General features: G+C 35.0%; 1 long non-coding RNA gene across 1 annotated transcript in view; it reads right to left on the bottom strand.

Annotated features, from left to right (window-relative positions):
* Positions 1–1,082: 1,082 nt before the first annotated feature.
* Positions 1,083–18,949, bottom strand: part of LOC145690459 (uncharacterized) — a 47,362-nt gene continuing 29,495 nt past the window's right edge. Inside the window, exon 3 of the long non-coding RNA XR_014132236.1 lies at positions 1,083–1,435. This is a non-coding gene — a long non-coding RNA (uncharacterized LOC145690459). The remainder of the gene's footprint in view (positions 1,436–18,949) is intronic.

Genomic DNA, 18,949 nt, shown 5'->3' with positions numbered 1-18,949 from the left:
TCTTCAGAAGAGAATGCTTTCTTATCACTATTTTCTAGGAAGTTGAACAATGAGGCTACACAAAGTATCCATGTGTTTTGTGCCAATGGAAGTCAAGATAGATAATATGGGTACAAAAGAAGTAGTCCAAAAAGACATCACTGCAAACCGGAACCAAAAATGTGTTCCACGAAGGTTTAGTTGAGCCGAATAAAGTGTTATCAACCCTCTACATCAAGTTGGTACTGATGAAGCAATTTGTTAAAGTCTTACCTCCGAAAAAAGGGGAGAGAATGTTTTAAATATATCTGCAACGAATTTTCAATGTTATCAACAGCAAAATTTAATTGTTTTATTAATTATTATTATTACTAAGTATTTTATTTTATTAATTACATTAATATTTTTAAATCTTATTTTTACATAACTGGAAACAAATTTATTAAAATTCCAAAATCGTAAGTAGCGAATACACAACAAAATGTAAATAAAATATATCACTAATTATTTAATTTAAATACAGATTTTAAAATACAAACACAGTGTGATACTCAATATGGTCAAAATTCTAACACAGGATCAATTTAAAGACTTGAATATAGATCACACGATTACGCCAATTTTACTGAATCCCAATCAGTCCCATCGTGAGGCAAAGGAGATGAAGTAAATGGCCATAGAAATACGGCTATATAATTTACACCTAATACTTCCTTGATGTTCTGCTTTAGACCTAAATTGTACTCTGTTATTTTATGTTTCTTTTCATTGAAGAGTACACCCTGTAACATCAGATTGCCATGAATCAATAACAAGGCTACCCCAGAAGGAATACCATAGACGAAAACTACATGTATCAACAAATAACTACAAGGAGTTTTGTATCCGAAAATATATAGCGTTAATGGCATGAAAATTTGTAAAAAAGGTATCGGATTACTAGAACTATGATTAAGATAAACATACTTAATATTGAATGCAGTTGCGTAAATAGTTCCAACGCAGAAGTAAAATAAAAACACTATAAAATACCGATGATTATAATGACCTATACAACAGTTTGTCAAAACAGAATGGTGATCTTTTTTCAATATACACACTTTGCATATCTTACAGTGCCATGACCTAGGTGGTGCCCATCGATTACAGATTGAACAAAATTTCCATCTGTCGTTTGATGCTTCCCTTATAGCTCTACGGAATATGCTTGTATCTACCAACACTGTTGCAATATAGTTCATGCTGACATTCCCCGCTACGAACATTCCACACACAAAATGAACTGTATACCAATAAGACCACATCGGATACATGACTGGCAATATAATGAATATTTCATAAAAGATTGTTAGTGCAATCAAGGTACATATAAGTGTACATGCTATTTTATTTGCCAATCGTATCAAAGTAAGCTTGAGCTCAGGGTTATCCATTTTCGCCACTGTTGTTTCTGTTCCTGTAATATTAAAATTATGTTTAAATTTTATATAACTGGTTCTCTAGATCAACAAAAATTAATAATTTTATTTCAGTATCTGTGTACACATCTCATATCGTCATTTAATCTATATTTCAAAACAGGTTCTGATTTCAATGTTAACTTGTCTGAATGATATTGTACTTCAATGAGAAATATTGTCATTAAAAGCTTTGAAAATAAATCAATCAGGTCGTATTCAAAGTACCAAGTTGCCGTTCACCTGACGTGTGGTGAAGTACCGTAACTAAGCTAGTCTAGGATGGTACGTCAAAATCAAATACACGCAATACGTCACTATATAAATCAACAACGAAGGTGTATTAAGACATCATTTTTTTGGACATAATCTGCACTTTTTTGCTTCGTTGACTTCCCGCTGTAGAGGGATAAATGAGGATGAATCGGCACGTTACACCTATCTCTAGATCTGGACTTTTTAGTTCTGCCAAATGCAACGTTCACATGTTAATTTCATACTCGCAATTGGGTCGGAAAAGCAACTTGTTACTAAAAAAAAAATAATAATAATAACTTTCTCTGTCTTTTCTTTCATCTTTCAGTTTAATGTCCCACAATTATGCACTAGGCGAAAAATGATGACGGAAGAATTGGATTTAGAAATGAAATCAATGATACCAGACAACAAGGAGGATACACAAAGTATCCACGTGTTTTGTGCCAATGGGACAGTCGAGATAGAGGACACTGGATCAAGAAAAAAATTGGCCGGAAAGGACATCACTGTAAACTGGAACTAAAAATGTTTTATAGCAATGTTTGATTGAGCCCAATAAAGTGTTGTTACTACCCTTCCATATCAAATTTATACTGATGAAACAATCTGGAAGAAGGGAAATGTTTTAAATATATCTGCAACGACTTTTCAGGGTTATCAACAGCAAAACTTAAAGCAATCATTTACACTGGATCCGATATCAGAAAACTTATGAATGACAAGCAATTCGAGAAAAATGTAAAAACTGTGAAGCAACAAGCATAGAATTAATTTAAAGATGTATCCACCAAACTACAGAAACAACAGGGATCCAAATTACAAGACAATAGTCGAAAATACCCCAAAATAGAGGAAGTGGGGATGAACAATGAGTTTAAAATTACACTCTTTAAACTCTCCTTTGGATTACTTTTCTGAAAATTTAGGTACTGTGAATGAAGAAATGGATAAATGAATTAAGCAGGAGATAAAAAAGATGGAATAAAGCTATCAACGTTGTTGGATTTATCAATGATGACTGGTAACTGCTGGATGTTATACCGAGATAATAGACAGCAGAAACATGAGTTAAAATTCGAAAAGAAGTATTGAACGTCAAAGAAAATGTGGCCACAAACAGTGGTTTTTGCTGTGAATATTTAATATCATTTTTGACAGTGAATGTGATTTGGAAAAATTACTATGGGAGGGTGATGGCTGTAAATTTTCTTTCCGGCTGAACGTAACAGAAAAACTAATGAAGCATTTCAATTCTCACGGCAATTTCTTTATTTCCGGAATGATCCCAGCTTTCTTCTCAGCTTTTTTGGGGGGTTTCAAGTCTTTCTAGGAAGTCTTTCAGCTAATAACACAGTTTAAAACAAATTTTTGTATGAAAATATAACAAGAAACAGTCATTTCAACAATTGTCTTCAAATACATGGATATACTATAATTTTCTTTTCGTTTTTTCTTTTTCCATTTTCTTGAGACGTAAATCCTTGCATGATAAGAGAGAGTCTTGCTTTTTGAAATCAGCGCCCAAAATACATAGTAATCTGTGATCAAACCTTGGAATGCATTCCAAAAGTTGAAATTCGCAGGCCTGCGTAATGGCGGAATAAGTCGCAGGAAGCGGGAGAACCCCAGGAGAACTCACGAACACAACTTTTGTCCACGACAGAGACCATACACTTTTTGGGAGCTGGGATTGAAACAGGAACCCACGTGTCAGAGGTGAGGACTATACCATCAATAAGTTTGGTGTTTACTCTGATTGCTTTTTGTCTTAATAAAAATATTTAACGAGATATTGAAATACAATTAATTACTTATTATTAGTATAAAACAAAAATCACATTAATAATAATGCCATTTAATATTACGAAGTTGACTAGATTACTAAAATTAAGTAAAGAAATCAGTGTTTAACTTAATTCACTTGTCAAAACTAATAACATAATGAAGTATCATCTCCAAATATACAGTATATTTAAAAAACCCATACAATAACTCGTACATAATCTTTTAATTAACAGAAATTAATACATAAACAATAATTTGAGTCGTCCAGTTCCAAAACGGCTCTTGTCCATTTACCAAAAAAAAAAAAAAAAAAAAAAAGCCAGAAAACCGAGAAAAACTGTATGATCGATGCGTTTTGTAGAACTGGAAATATTTCATGTTCAGGCTTTTTACATTAACACATTGTGAAGTATTTCCAGTTGTATACAAAAAATGCAGATCATTCATATTTTTAAGTTTTCTGGGATTTTCTGTAAATGGACAAGAGACGCTTTTGAACTGGAAGACTCACTTGTTTAATAGACACTTAACAACCTACTATACAACACCTAAAACGCTTCACTTTACTAGACTTTCACAACAAAAGAAAATAATTTCTTTTAATTTTCAACTTCTTCACCAAAAGATATTCAGGTGGACGCAGAAGAAAATTATCTATCTATTAAAAAGCTACAATAGCAATTGAGAGCGACTGAGCTCCAACCTATAACTTTGGCTTTCAAACCTTTGATTTACTGTTATTTGTGATTTTACGTTTATAACAAAGACAATTATTTTTAAAAAGGTGTGCTTTAAATAAATTACTTAAAGAGATCTTTTTCACAAAGTTTATCCTTTAAAATTATTGTTCAAAGCCTTTGCATTTTAATAAGCCTTCTACAAAATAAATGCAAATGAATTGTGCTGCCATCTCTGGAGTGTTTTAAACTATACGTTTGTGGACGTTTATATGTTTGTGGCAAATCCTTTCGACACTGAGATCTCGGAAACTACAGGCTCTAGAAAGATGACGTTTTCAATGATCGATTGCAAATTTTGCGTAGATTGTCCAGTTCTAACTCAATATTAAAAAAACATGGCCATTATTTATTTATTACATTTTTACGTGTACACTGGAACTGTTGAAATTAAATAAAAAAACTAAAGCATCATATCCTACTTATTATACATTCCAACACCACATAATTGTATATAGGGGCTGCATATCTCATGGCCAAATTATAATGAAAAACGAAGGACAACCATTTCTTCACTCTAAGTTGAATCTTTATTGTTTGGAGTGTTTTGCTTAATGAACACCATATATCACTGACATTATAATTGATTGTATGTGTAATGTACTAGCTTATTTTAAAATATATAAAACGATAATCATGCCTGTTGTTCTGTATGGTTGCGAAATATGGTCGCTTACTCGGAACGAAGAACATAAATTGAAAGTATTTGAGAACAAGATCCAAGTATTTGAGAATATTCGGATCCAAGAGAAACGGCAATAGTGAATGGCGGGATCTTCATAACGACGAGCTACATAATTTATACGGTTTATCCAACATTGTTAGAGTCATCAATGTTTCATCAACGTTTCATCAATATGTCATAATGTTTCCCCTTGCACCACCATTGATCCCAATTGACTTCGGATCGACTGCATTTACAGTTTCTCAAATATTGGAACTATTTTCCGGTTCAGATCTTGTATTTCACTTAACAAAATATTATCTTTCAATTACTTCGGACATTTGTACATTTTCCAATATGGCGAACGAAGAAGTTGTGGTATTTTAGTATGTCATTTAAATAATCCTTATCAACATCTATGTCAAATTTTAACTTGTTAATAATTACATCCTAAGTTCAATAAAATTTTAAATCAGTTTGACGGTAGTTTTCGGAATATTAGAATTTAGAGCTTAATATTTCTAAAAGTATGAGTTTTATGAAAAATATTTTCTCTTTAAAAAATATTGTATTGTCTATATTCTATAAAACGACACTAAGTTTATCTCTTTATGTTCAACCATAGCGAATATATTGCTATTTTTATCTGAGTATTGTTCATTTGACACTTCCGGCGGCCAATTTCCAATATGGCGGCGAAGGTCACCTGGGATTTCAGGGGACTTTTAGTATGTTGTTTAGAACATCATTCCCAACATCTGTACCAATTTTCAGCTTGTTAGTAATTTGTTTCTTTCTTCATTAAAATTTGAGCTTCATTTACTGCACTACAATGAACTTTCCGATATGTTGCTGAGTGAGCACCGAATGCGCACACGAGGTGTGTTCAAATTCTGAGGGTTTTGAGATGGGCGATTTAAGGTTGCCAATGCAAAAGTAAAGTGATATGCATGGTATTCCAAAGTGCTAGGGACGGAGTATAAAGGTAACCAAGAAAGTTCTGTCGCTTTTTTGTGGAGGTCTGTGTTCAATTGGCCCTCACACTGTTAGGGAATGCGAATGAAAATAAGGAGAAGGTTAGTTGTTGGTGTGGGTATAGCCAACATAGTATTTGGTTGTGGTGAAAGTTCAGTTACACCGTGAACTTGCGTAAGGAGAGAGAGAACATGGGACCTCCACAGAGCGTCATAAGGGTGTGTATGCTGTATCAGTACAAACTGGGATCTAACGCCACTGCAGCGGTGCGGAAGATATGCCAAGCCTTTGGTGAGGCTGTTGTGACTACGCGGTCAGTGTAGCGGTGGTTTAACAAGTTCAAGGACGGTGACGAAACACTCAAAGACGCACCACGTGCCGGAAGACCAACACGTGTACAATGAAGATGTTCAGGCAGCAATTCAGTGGAACAATGGCCAGACATGTGAGGAACTGCAACTACAGTTCAGTATGAGTGAAGATTCCATTCTGTAGCACCTCCATCAACTTGAGAAACACTACAAGTTGGGTAAAAGAGTCCCACATAATGTGACTCGAGGTAGAAGGCAACGCGAGCAGACACCTGTTTCTTTATTGTCTCGTCTGAGGAAGAAGTCATTTCTGGACAGGTTGTTGACATGTGATGAGAAGTGGGTCCTCTTCGAAGCTCCACGGCGCCGTCATCATTGGTTGGCATTCCAAGAACCGGTTTCAGAACAGCCGAAACCAGCGCTGCACCAGAAGAAGGTGTACTCGCGGCTACTCACGGCACCGTGCATCCGGAACTGGTAGTTAAAGCATCAATGCAACTGTGCACTGTCAGCAGTTGAGCCGTGTTCAAGAAAAACTCAGTACTCTGGAGCCAGAACTTTTGAATGGCAAAGGGGTCCTTTTGTTACAGGACAACGCTAAGCCCCACGTGGCTAGGATCACTTGAGACAGCATTCTACGCCTTGGATGGGAAACACTATTATACGAGGGCTGCTCTATATATTTCTGGCCTAATAATGAAAATACGAATATTTATCAACGAAAATGGTTTTATTGTTTTTCAAAATATTCTCCATCAAGATTTATACACTTTTGCATGCGCTCAAACCAATTTTCGAAGCACTTTTTCCACTCCGATTGAGACACCTCCAAAACATGGTTTTTGAATGCTTCAACAGCATTTTCTGGCGACGAAAATCGTTGACCACGCATTTTTTTCTTGATGTGTGGGAATAAAAAGAAGTCATTGGGTGCCAAGTCAGGGCTGTACGGCGGATGACCCATCACTTCGACGTTTTGGCCGGTCAAAAATGCGCTGGTTTGAGCCGATGTGTGAGAGCTCGCATTGTCATGGTGCACAATGATTCGTCTTCTCTTGTTCATTTTTCGAATTTCTCCGAAGACTTCAGGCAAACAAATGGTGGTGTACCACTCAGAATTGACCGTCCTACGTTGCTCAAGCGGAACAGTCGCCACATGACCAGTTATGCCGAAGAAACAGGCGACCATTTGCTTCGAAGTGCTTCTTCCACGAACAACTTTCGTTGGATTTGGCTCGTCTTGGAAGACCCACACGGTCGATTGCTGTTTTGTTTCGGGCTCATACGCATAGATCCATGATTCGTCACCTGTGACGATCTTATAAACGTCTTTTGAAGCACCGCGATCGTATTTTTTCAGCATTTCTTTACACCAATCCACACGAGCTTTCTTTTGAGCGATTGTCAAATTGTGCGGGATCCAACGAGAACAAACCTTTTTTACGGCCAGGTGTTCATGCAATATCGAATGTATGCTGGTGGAAGAAATGCCTAGGCATGCCTCTATCTCACGGTAAGTCACATGACGGTCTTGCATTATCAGTTCACGTACGGCATCGATGTTTTCTGGCACAACGGCTGTTTTTGGACGACCTTCACGGAATTCGTCTTTGAGCGAGCGTCGGCCACGATTGAATTCGTTGTACCAGTTTTTCACAGTGCTATAGGATGGTGCTTCGTCGCCATACAAAGATTTAAGTTCATCGATGCACTCTTGTCGTGATAATCCACGTCGAAAGTTGTGAAAAATGATCGCACGAAAATGTTCACGAGTTAATTCCATTTTTTTGCCAAGTTGATTTCTTCAAGTACCTGTAAAAGAAAAAAAAATTGTCGTAAGTCAAAAAGTTCTGAGTACATTTATGCTACAAAATGTCAAACTTTCCAATGGAAATGTCAGATTGCACCTGGCAACACTTAGTGTTGCCTAGGCCAGAAATATATATAGCAACCTACGTATTCGCCACACTCCCTGGACATTGTACCGTCCGATTATCATGTGTTCCATCCATTGGACAATCATCTTAGTGGACACCAGTTCAAATCCCTAGGAGAGGTGCAAAACGCACTTGATACCTTCTTCGCTTCACGGCCTACGACATTCTACCGCGATGGAGTCCATGGTCTGCCAGAACGTTCGCAGAAGGTCGTCGATGCAAATGGAAACTATTGATCTTGCAGGTACGTCTTAGGTGATCTTGCAGGTACGTCTTAGGTGACATATCGATGTTCGGATGAGATGGGTGAAAAGTGACAAAAGTTTCCTTTACAGGATAGAAATTACAGATACGGACGAAGGAAGCTATTATGCGTGCTTACTCAATGCTGTCCGTCCTTTCAGAATAATCTTAATTTTTTCAAATGGGAAAAAGACACGTGATCAGTGCTAACATTGGCAGAGAAAATCATTGACTGGTTACGTGAAGTTTAACGTCCCTTTCATCACCAAAGCTATGAGACTTAGACCTATAGGTTAACCGTTATGTCTTAATGTGGGATCCGAACCACACAAACTCCCACCGGAAATCGAATCGCGGGCCTTCTACGTGTAAGGCGCATACTCTAACCATATAGCCATGAAAAAATGCGAAAAAAGAAACAAATGGTGAAGCTATCCTTTCCAAAAGTTACAGTTAACAAATTACTCCTTCTGAAACACTGTGAGGTATACCTATCTCAAATTCTCAATACCAGAGAAGAAATCTACGTTATCGGTTGTGAAACATTTTCTTTCTTTCCCTTATTATAAGAGGTTGAAAAAATTACTATCCGAAAGTAAAAACTCATAATTTCATTTTCTTTGCAGAAAATGACACTAAACTACTCAAGCAACCGTACAAAATATCAGAATTTCAGTTCCGCATGGCGAGAGGATAATCTGGCATTTCAAGGTTAATAGGTGGCGCCATATACTTTGTAGGAACTGATTTTGATCGTTCAACAGTACTATATACAAATGCACAAAAGCCTGATTATGGCACCTGATATGTGTCGTGTTCATTCCTGTTTCACTTCATACTGTACGGAGAATGTTCAGCAAAGTGTTTCTGGACTGTTGTTGAATTTGTAGTGCTCTTGGATGATCAAAATCCATAGCAACCGAAGTGTATGGCGCCAACTATTGGTTGATCTTCAGATGAAAGACTGTTCTTGCATGCAGAGTTGTAATTTGGCACATTATAAGGCTGCCTCTGAAGTTTGGAGCCTGTACCTGCAAAGGAAATATAAGGTTTTGTTTTCGGACATAGGGGGTTAGAAAAATCGAAAATATATAGTATCGTTAGTCGTATGTAAATAGAAATAAAAATCGCAGGGTGACCGTCTGAACAATGAATAAAACTAATGTTTCATGGTCGTCTCACGATGCTAAGTTATTTCTGGTCAATGACGCAGAGAGTCTCCAAATCGTCTTTTAGACTGGAGATTCTATCATTAGCTAATGAAATTAATATATATATATATATATATATATATATATATATATATATATATATATATATATATATCGCACTGTAAAAAAGGACTAGCCTACTTGTGTCGTGACTTACAATTAAACATAATAGTCAGAGAAGTACAACTTCGGTTAAAATTCATTAATTATGGTACTACAGAGATTCGAGCAACTTTTAATGAAGCAGTCAGATCTTAGGGTAAAAATGCGTATGAGTAAATAAAATCACTAATATAAATCCTTTCTACATGGATTTATGTGTCTGGATTCTATTTTTAATGGGATCAGGAAAATTCGGTGTAGGAAATTTCGGTGTACAGAAAATTCGGTATACGGAAAGCTCGGTGTACGGAAAACTCGGTGTGGGGAATGTTCGGTGTAAAGAAAGATTCGTTGCAGTAGGCCGTAGGATTTATTAAAAACTCAACTTTGAGGATAAATGAGTGTATTAATTTGAAGTTCAAATTTTGTGTAGAACGTACTTTTACTGTCTACTATCATTTTTACTGTTTACTGTCTACTTTATATTGCTTTATATTGAATTGTGTTCCTGAAATTATTTGAATTCTAAATTTCGAGGGATTTTAACATTTTATGGCCCTTACATGACGAGAAATTTGTCCTCCAATCAGACACTTTAATTTGTTTACCTTAAGGCAAACAAACTAAAGTATCTGATTGGAGGAGAAGTGAACTATTTGTACAACTATTATCTGATAAAACCATCCTGCTTTATATTGCCCTTTCCACTAAGACTTTTTTGATCAATATATTTTTGCATCTTACATATGTATATACAGAGCGCTTCTTTGAAAACTCACGGATTTCATTTGGCTCTAGAATTTCTAACTGAGTCAGATTTTTATGTGGTTTGCTGCAAATCATCAAGGAGGGTTGGGAGATTTATGGGACTATGTTTACTGGTTTAAATTCATCCGGAGTAATATAGAGCAGGCCGCAAGAAAAACAGCAAAATATTCGCCATTGTACGTTACAGTTCGAATGAGATATTGGATATTTGAAGCGAAATCACATGTTGAATAGAGATTTCTTGGGTGACTTAGAGGCGGTACCTGACATTTTTCACAACATCCGCCAGCGAGGTCCGATGCTTCCCTGTCTTCCTCAGAAGGAATCCTGTTTCCTGCAATTTATTCACTAACGACCATATTATGTTCCTGTCTGGGGCAGAACGTGAGGCAAAGTTGCGTGTAAATGCCCTTTGCGTAGCAACAACAGATCCCGTTCTCCAAAAACTTTTTAACGATAAAATCACGTTGCTCCAAAGAGTACGTTATTGTAACTGTGTCCTGATCATATTGATACAGTAGCACAGCATAATTCTCAATACAACGACCCAGTTTCTTGTTTCTTATTGACCGTCGCGAGGTTGCCATCTAACGAAGAAACTCAAATCTCCACACCGCACCTCACCTAATTCCAATTCGATACAGTGGCGAATATTTGCTGTTTTTCTAGAGGCGTGGCCGATATTACCCCAAATGAATTTAAAGCAGTAAACATAGTTCCATAAATCTTCCAACGTTCCTTGATCATTTGCCACAAACCGCATGAAAATTGGACTTCAGTTACAAATTCTAGACCAAATGAAATCCATGAATTTTAAAAGAATCACCTTGTATATGTTCTATGATGTACTATAGGAAAGGTGTTTTTAGTTGTTCCTATAACTATTCTCTGAACTTATAATTGTTTTATTTCTGACAAAAAGTGTCATCTTGATTGTGTGATGAAAAGTAGTTTATAGTAATACCCCGCGAAAGACATGCAAGAGGTAGTGGACTAAAGGCAAAAAAAAAAAAAAAAAAAAAAAAAAAAAAAAAAATTGCTTTTCTTGAAATAGGAAATAACATTTTATTCGTTACATTTTATGGTCTTCGTTTTCACAATATAAAGTGTCGTAAATTATCATAAGTGGTAATATTCAATATGTATTACACCGAATCTACCTTACACCTAAATTTCCCCACACCGAGTTTTCCGTACACCGAATTTTCTGTACACCGAATTTTCCTACACCGAGTTTTCTTACACCGAATTTTCCTACACCGAAATTTCCTACACCGAATTTTCCTAGACCCATTTTTAATATCATTTTTCCAGCCAGATTCTACTTAACTACATCCTTTTACAGATACATAGAACGCTGCTGGAGAAATGAACATCTTTTCCATTACATTTTATCTGCCGTTTTCTCAAATCTCACCAGTTGGTTCATATACTGTATGCTTCTTTGATATACATTTCTTTCTTCCGCTCCAACGCACCCTTTACTAGTACTACAAAAATATTTACGCTCAACGTTTTCTCAATCACTATGCACAACAATAGAGTACACAGAATGTCGTCAAAGGAGGGGATGTTCAAGCATCCAAGATCATATTGATTCAGGATTTTGATTTTTTAAAATTTTAATTTATAGTAGACTAATATTTTTCATAACTATCGTGTAGAAAGGGAAAGAACTAGTGGTGTAATCCTGTAACCACTGATTCACAACGTCTGTTTCTTCCTTTTCCGATGTTTGTTTTTATCGATTACCTCAGAAACTTGTGGCATCTGTTGTGCTATTTCCTTTTGTACATTCAAAACTGCAACTCGTCAATTCTCTCATTTATTCACACATGTCTTCTATTCGATACTCAAAGCACAATTTCCTGTGCATATTACACTACATTGTATTCCTCGCATCATTTTGAGTTTCTCTTTTGCACAGACGGAATCGTCACAGCCATGAGCGAAGCGAAGCCCCGCAAAGTTTTGACAAAAATAGAAATACCACCTATAAGATGGCCACCTACCAAGGAAGTATTCCACAGGTTAGAGATCGACCAAAAAGGTCTGCCCCCCAGTAGACAATTCCTAATTCCGGTTATGGTTACAGTCAGCAAAAAAAATAATCCGGACCGTCTCCCATTTTTTTCGTTGGTTGATATTTAATGTCCATTTTCAGTACCGCCTACTGGAAAATTACTAGAGATACACGCACAGAAACCATGAACCTTAGATACTCGACTAAGAAGAGATCTTGTATAAATTTCCATATTTGCCTTCTTTTACTAAATTCTTAATTCACTCAACATGCATACAACATACTTCAGTTACACTCTTACTTTCTAAGTCTCGAAGTGTTTTGATTCATCTATCTGTATCATAAACATTCTGTTGTTCTGGCTTACTTTTCATGTTTAACATCTGGGTTACACGATGTATTGCCAACTGAAATGTTAAGCGATCTAACAAGCAACAACCGTTAGAAATGTTGAGCGATCGTAAGACATGTCTGTCCTGGTTTTGAATTCTGCTGAGGCCGTATATGATATGTATTGTCCTTTCACCATTACTTTCTCATAACTTCCTTTAGTCTAGAAGGTAGATTTTCAGACTTAAAACTCAACAATACAATGCACACATTGTTCCTACAACCATAGAATTCCTCGATATATACTTCTTTCAGAAAACCTAACGTATTTTCCTCGTTGACTATTTTATCATTCTTATTTTCTACTGTCAAATTTATTCTTCCTCTCCAATCGACCTTTCCCTATGGATTTAAATTTTCTATTCATTTGTTACTATTTTCTTGCCCACCCTAATTTTTATTTAGCCCCCTCTAAATTTGGAGACTGACTACTGGCTTGTTTGCTACTATTTTCTTAGATTTTCTAATTTCTCTATGCTTTCACATTTACTTGTACGTTGTGCCTTCCTGACCTTCTCGGCTTCCTTTGTATTTCATTATTCAGTTTCCTGGATATTTTGTCCTTTGCTCTGAAAAGATCGTTCCTGTTTATTTACCAATAATTAGAGGAAAGACATCTTCAATTCTTTTCACTAGCTGAAAGGTCTAGATGAAAATAGTAATAATAAAACTATGATTCTAATTAACTTATATTTTTAATATGAAACATATCGTCCCTTTGTTTGGAAAGTGTCGTATCTCAGTTTTTCTCGTTTTTCAGGAGAGCGATTTGAAATTTTGCAGCTATTTCACTTTTCTATTACGCTTGTGTTTACCAACAAATATTTACCAATTTTTGGCACAATGTAGCCAAAAGTACATTCATTAATACCACATGTTCAAATTATATAATGTTGTAACATTTAACCGTAAAATATATGTTAAGTCACTTTGCAAAAAAGAAATGTTTGTTTTAAGAATGAGTTACATCACTGTACATAGTTCTTGAGATATAAGAATAATGACAAATTGAAGTTGGAAAACTGTAAATTTTTCCATTTGTATACATCTAACTTGCTGTATTTATTTTTGATATGAGTAAGTTATAAAAAATAGTAAACAAACGATACAACCAAAAGTCATATTTCTTTCATTCATTAATTAAGCATATTTATGAAATTAATAGTAAAAGAACAAACTAATAAGGCTTATGATCTTTCGGCTAAAAAGGAAAAAATGTTGTATGAAATTAATAGTACAAATTAACATTACTAAGTAAATATGAAACTGTATGAAAGAAAAACGAAATTCGAGACAGGGGCTAAATAACTAAATTAAAAATAAATTATCGTTACTAGAGTATAGCAGTATTAAGTCCATAACTCATTCTTAAAGCAAACTTTTTTTTTTTTTTTTTTTTTTTTGCAAAGTGATGTATCTCAAATAACATATACTTTATGGTTAAGTATTATATTTTATGGTTAAAATATGGTATAATAGTATTCTTTTAAATAAATATGAGTATAACTAAAATGAGTACAGTTAATAGCACTTTCATACAATACTCAAAATTACTGAAATATGTACATAAAGTAACTGGTAAAAAACAGTCCTAAACTTAACAAAACTATGAAAAGAAAGAAACTCGTTTTTGTTTGAAACCGTCCCAATGGTCGAGGTGCAAGAAAATTGCTGGGTCTGACACATTCGTATGACAGGGATAGGTCCGTTGCACAAAGATATTATGTCTCCGTATTTGTCTTGGGCGACGTTTTCCGACCTTAAAATCTATTCTTCTTGAGGCGCTTAAGTTGAAGTTCCTTGTAGATGGCCTATTTTGTAAGAAAATAGTTTTCCGCAGTGACGTAACTAAGGGGGAGGGGTCAAGAGCGCCGGATTGGGGGGCGCAAAAGTGGGCAAATATTTAGTTTCACTATAAGGCAAGAGAAGGAGTTTTAGCAAACTAAAGATCATTAAAAAAGTACCTCAGAAACTTAACAGGACAATAATGACTTACCAACCTTAGGATCATATCCATAGAGCCTATGTTAACTTCAAAACTATCTTTTGAGGACATTGTAAAAACTTATGCAGCCAAAAGAGCAAGAAAAGTTAAATTGTAGTTCTAGCTTTTTGTGTTTTCATTTAACTTACATTGATTTAAGAGATTTGTAAAATGTCCGACTATAATACTTGAGACAACAGCTTGATTGTTTGTCATAATTAAATATTCTGTTCTGAAGCAACAGACTGCTGATTCATTTACACATATGCACAATTGCACATTCCGATATAATTCCAGAAACATTGTGGTTTGCAGTTACTATGATAGGACTACAAGAATGCGTCAAGCATGCTACTCTCAGATCATTTGGCAATCAAATACTAATTAGTTTGGTGTTTTATCTTGTACCAACAATTAAATTATGTACTGCAATTTTGAAATCAAGCTTTACCACTTGAAGAAAATTTGAAATAGGAGAATTTCTGTGTGATGCCAATATCAGGAGTGGTGGAGGAGCGTTTTGGTTTGGTTGGTCAGGGGGAACGCTAAGGCGAGTTCTTGCCCCGGGCGATAACTAGCCTGGTTGCGATGCTGGTTATCGATGACCTCTTCAAAACTCTTATTTCCATCATGTTATTCCAGTTTACGTCTTTTGCATTATTTCTCTCTGATTCTCGAATTTGTAGAATTCTAAGTTCTTTGGAGAACTGCTTGAAGTTGACGAAATCACTACGCTGTAGTTCCACTACCTTAAAAGGCTACTTTCTACAAGCCAGCTTGATCACAGGGATCAATTGTGAAGGCACATAAATATTTCCTGCATGCTTAAATAACATATTAAAACAAATTACTCATTAAAGTGAACACACACAAACACATACATACACACAAATAGAAAGTCATTTCAGATACGACTCTGTGTGAACAATTGAAACTTACTTTAAGTTCTCTTGCAAAACTGTCGTATCTTGAGTTACGGCAGTATGAGAGAAATTTAATTGTCTACAATTGAGATACGACAAACATCAAACTGCTTATTCCACAGTTATATTTAGTAATTTAAACACGGTTATTAAAGAGAATTATAGAGTTCCTAAAGGGAGATTCGGGGTTGTTCTTAACTCAAAAATCGATTTTTTTGAGATACGACACTTTGCAAAAATAATAATAATAATAATAATAATAATAATAATAATAATAATAATAATAATAATAATAAATAAAAATAAAATAAAATAAATAAATAAATAAATAAATAAATAAATAAATAAAATAAAAAAAGACAATATGTGGTGTTGTTTCGACCATTTGACAGTCTATATCAATTCAGGAAATGGATTACCTTGTTGGTCTGATGTTATTAAATCTACAGATGTTAAATTTGGTTCTGCCTGTTCTGCCTAATACCTGTTCTGCCTAATGACCCTCCAGTACTTTGTAACGCATTTTTGATTTAATCTTATCTTTAGGCACAACAGGAATTCCTGTTCTGCCTAGCTCCTGTTCTGCCTAATTCACACAAAAGGGATATTTTGTTTTGAGGGAAATTTATTAGTACCTATTTCCCCTTGATTTTCAAATATCATTCAAGAATTCTTTAATAAAACTTCAAGGCACGAGTGAGGGTTAGTTAGTTAGATTGAACACGCGAGTGGAACGAATTATTTCATGTGGCCTGGCCAAATACCCCTAAAAATCATTTTTAGTATAACAAATGTAGGGAAAGTGTCCGGTATAATGTAAAAAGCAAAACACTACAATTACGTTGAGTAAAATGATTACACAATTTATTAGAGATAAATACTTCCAAATATCTACAAAGGAAACTTGCTCTAGAATAACAAATTAAAATATCGGAAAGAAAATACAGTTTTAACTTCTTAAAGTCATATATATATATCTTTTCAATTTGAGAGAGAACAAAACGTCGAAACTTCGGAACACACACTAAACCCACACACAACCTCAATGTTATAAATGTAAACTGTAAGATACAGCGTCTACATAGGAAATCAAATCAATTGACCCAACTCTAATCTACTTTGCAAGGACTTGATTCTCTGCTGAATACGCTTATATTTTAGTTTCTGTTCTCTTGGTTTTTTCCCAACTTCTAGAAGCATCATTAATCTTTCATTTTCGTTCTGCTCTTGCTGTAAAAGCTGGACAAGGTTAAACTTGTTCGGATGTTCCTTTGTCAGCCTTTTATTAAACTTCGAATGCCAGCCCTCCACTATATTGGTTGTCCTTTCTTCTCCGTTGTCATAATGGTTCCATAGTTCACTAGAAAACATTTAAGAGAGCATTAGTATTGAAAAACACTAAGCAAACAAATTATAACGTTTACGAATAGATAATTGCCTGAAATATCTTTTTGAAGTTTCAACGAAAAGCGCATCAAGTTTCCTGCCAAAAGGTATGAAATACAGCGTGCAGTAAACAGACTGAAGGTTCTAACACAGGGTACAAAATCGCAGCAGTCAAAGTGAAAGGAGACAGAAGTACAAAAAAAAAAAAAAAAAAAAAAAAAAAAATAAAATAAAATAAAATGTCTTCACACTGAAATGTATCGGCATAGGGAGCTCAGATATTTGAATATCCATAATTATTATACTTACACAGCTAACCATTACTTCAGCCATTAATAATATATAAAATGTACGTTAATTACATATAAATTACTGTAATTAATTTGCGGGCTTTTGACAATGGTGTCAGTGTTACTTTATTCAGTGACAATCAGAGCCATTTTCGAAAACTGTATGTTGAAGGAAAGACTGAAATTGATTAACATAAGGAAATATTTTTGTCTCTCTTTTTTATTGCAATTTTGGACCGATATACTAAACCCAAATCGGTAATGAGGAAAAAATATTGCAATATTAAATTACATATGTTTTATATAATTCGTAAGAAAAAGTAAACCTAACTATACAGTACTTACGGTGTGAACTTGGCGTCTGCATCGTCCAACCACGTTTCAACCAAATTATCGTGAAAATCTTCTCGATTCGGCACTTCTGGTGCATCTTCTTGTATATGTAAGTACAAATCACCAATTTTATCAATAGGTTCAAATGGTAAAGCACTAGCTCGTCGTATCTACCTTCTAACTTGCATATCTTGACGGTACAATGAAGATAAACCCCCAGTGACTGCAGTTTTCTCCATATGCACTGAGTATAGTGGAAGAATTTACAGAAAATTTACAGAAGCTTGTAAGCGGGGACACATTATTTATGGATAGTACATTTAAAGCCGCTGGAAGTGTATTTCGTCAACTTTATACCTTACACAGGAAATACTTGGCGCAGGTCTTTCAATTTCTATTTTGTCTACTGCCAAGCAAAAAAGAGGACGATAATTACAGAATGCTGTGCTTAACTAAGGAGAAGACTGTTGATAATGGTTTCACCTTGAATCCTGCCAAAGTTGTTGTGGACGTTGAAAGGGCTGCTATCAATGCTCTATCTGGGTTTATCTTTATTGTACCGTTAAAATATTCAAGTTAGAAGGTGGATACGACGAGCTAGTGCTTTACCACTTGTACCTATTGATAAAATTGGTGATATGTACTTACATATACAAGAAGATGCACCAGAAGTGCCGAATCGAGACGATTTTCACGACAATTTGGTAGAAACGTGGTTGGACGATGCAGACGCCAAGTTCACACCGTAAGTATTGTATAGTTAGGTTTACTTTTTCTTACGAATTATATAAAACATATGTAATTTAATACTGCAATATTTTTTCCTCATTACCGATTTGGGTTTAGTATATTGGTCCAAAATTGCAATAAAAAAAGAGAGACAAAAATACTTGCTTATGTTAATCAATTCCAGTCTTTCCTTCAACATATAGTTTTCGAAAATGGCTCTGATTGTCACTGAATAAAATGACACTGACACCATTGTCAAAAGCTCACAAATTAATTACAGTAATTTATATGTTATTTATGTACATTTTTATATATTATTAATGGCTGAAGTAATGGTTAGCTGTGTAAGTATAATAATTATGGATATTCAAATATCTGAGCTCTCTATGCCGATACCTTTCAGTGTTTTTTTTTTTTTTTTTTTTTGGTACTTCTTCCTCCTTCCACTTTGACTGTTGCGATTT

The sequence above is a fragment of the Thermobia domestica genome, chromosome 7 (genome assembly GCF_964235325.1).
Source record: "Thermobia domestica chromosome 7, izTheDome1.hap1.1, whole genome shotgun sequence".
Lineage (NCBI taxonomy): Eukaryota > Metazoa > Arthropoda > Insecta > Zygentoma > Lepismatidae > Thermobia > Thermobia domestica.
Note: the sequence above shows the minus strand (reverse complement) of the source record. Positions and strands in the feature narration are given on the sequence as shown.